The sequence below is a fragment of the Rattus rattus genome, chromosome 10, assembly GCF_011064425.1.
Source record: "Rattus rattus isolate New Zealand chromosome 10, Rrattus_CSIRO_v1, whole genome shotgun sequence".
NCBI classification, from domain to species: Eukaryota; Metazoa; Chordata; class Mammalia; order Rodentia; family Muridae; genus Rattus; species Rattus rattus.
Window position 1 is genome coordinate 28,609,860 of NC_046163.1, and position 2,306 is coordinate 28,612,165.

General features: G+C 38.1%; 1 non-coding gene across 1 annotated transcript; it reads right to left on the reverse strand.

Moving 5' to 3' along the window:
- Positions 1 to 1,136: 1,136 nt before the first annotated feature.
- LOC116911830 lies at positions 1,137 to 1,268 on the reverse strand. The gene has a single exon (XR_004389365.1). It is a non-coding gene; the product is annotated as a small nucleolar RNA SNORA17 (small nucleolar RNA).
- Positions 1,269 to 2,306: the final 1,038 nt, after the last annotated feature.

The window sequence follows — 2,306 nt, forward strand, 5'->3', positions numbered from 1 at the left end:
ATTTGAGAATACAAGCTTGAGCCAACATACGCGGCTTTAAGTCTAATATTAAGAAAGTAATTATATAATTAATGTCTGTGCTTATTAACAGAGATAATATAAGTTTATTTAAAAGGAATATCATGTTTATGATTATATATGTATTTTCACATCACTGTTTTCCCTGAACTTTTATTTCCTATTTTTCTTTTTGTTTAAACTAACATTGTATTGGTTCTTTGTGAATTTCACGTCATCCGTTCTGATTTGACTCTTCTCCACTCACTTCATACCCACCCTCCACCCTTTCAAACCAGAGTATGGTGGCCAGTGAGGGACATGACAAGTACTCCTATTCTCATGACCTTGTTCTCTCGCCTGTCATAGATGGCAAGGGACTAGGGATAGGAGGAGGGCATCTTTTCCTCATCAAACCACTGCCCAGCAGACAATACTTCCACATTCATGTCCTCAGGGCTAGGTTACCCACACCTCTGCCATTAAGGTCAGTTCTACTGTGCTACACAGGTGAGGTCCAGGGTCTGGTCTTCTGAGTGCTGTGTCAGGGGAGAGGTTCTCCTGACTGCCATAGGTAGCAGTGGGTAAAAGGTGGGGATCATCTCTCCTTTGTCCATGTCACCATATAGCAGACCAGTTCCAGGATGAGCTCTTACATGCCCATGCCCTCTGTCCTACCAGGCTACCAGAGTCAGCTATACTGTGTTTTCTAGTCACGGTAGTCTCTGGTTGGCTCATGGTCCTGGGAACCATTAAGAGTTTTTGTAAAACACATTCTCCTGAGTGCTACAGCTGATGGAGGGCAAGATCCACTCTTCTACTCTCCTGTCCCCAGGGCCAGGTCTCCTACCTGCTGCATGCAGTGAGTAATGTGGGGAGAGTAGGGTATTTCTCCTGTATCTACTTCACCTTCACAATAGATGAGTATTAGAGCCAGGTCTTCCAATCTCTTATCCTTCGGCACTGGCTTTCCCACAACTCCACACAGTTCTGGAGCTGGCTAAGGACAGGGTCAACTCTCTTGCTCTCTTTGTCCCAGGGAGAGTTCTTTTAGTTTCTGGATGATTCATCTTCCTGGCAGCCATAATAGCCTTTGTAGCAAAAGACTGGTGGTTGTCTCAGGTTTGCTTTCCTTAGGTAATGCTAGGCTATTAATCGTTTAGATGTTCATAGGACAGAACACTGAGTTTAGACATAGTATCTCTCCTCTCTGCTGCCTGTTGATGCATATGTGACACAATAGCCACATTTGCAATGCTTCTAGTGACAAATTCGTGATTTTTATTTTCTTCTTTATTCTACTCCTAAAGCCTCCCTTTTTTCTTTTTCTTTTTGATTTCAAATTAAAATGTTGTTTCTTAGCTAATTAATTTCACACCTCAAAATGACTCAATAATTAATAATAATAGTAATAGCTATGATAAAATAAGTAAGCCTTCTTACACATAAGAAACTAAGAAATACTTTGTACACCAATAGAAGTTGAGTTAATGATAAACAACTTCATATATTAACATTTAGCTATCTACTTTCTTAAAAAAAAAACTAGTATCTTACTTTAAGTGAATAGAAAAATAAAAAGGAAAGAGAGGAAAAATGAATAAAACTAATTTTTCTGAATCCTAATAAGTTTGAGAGTTCAAGATGACTAATAATGCTTTTACACATAAAATATTCTGCACAATAAAATTTAAATAAATTATATCTTACCAATTAATTAGTGTTCTCCAGTGTTCCAACATGGAGAGGGCTAAATTAATAAACAGAAAAATTTAAGGCATAATTATTGTCCCTTCCAACTGTGAAAAGCAATTCTCATTTTCTGGTCTGTAAATATGTGGAAGGAAAAATAAGATGCAGCTCCACTAAAAGTAAATGTTCATTAGAGGGAGGAAAAATATAACATGGATATTTTAGATTAACCTAACTGACAGTGCCTTATCCAGCTAATGATTTACAGAAGCATGCTGGAAACTTGTAGCTGCTTCCTCAGAATACCCTAAAAAGTTAACGTGAGTATATAGAGTGGATTTTGTTTATTGCATAGCAATTTTAATCCAGTTGTCTTCTCCCTGCATGATGCTGCCTATAGCAGGTGGTATGCCACAATTAATGCAACTAATAATGACCATTAAGTAAGAATTTAGTAGGTGCAGGCACTTTACATGGATAATCTAATTTAATTTAATCACCACATCAAGCTACTTTTATTAGAACTGCATAAGTGAGAAAGAAAAGAACCGTGGCTGACTACCAGAGACTTTGCCCCCACAAGCTGTTTGGCATCAGACTCTCCAGTTCTAGGATCA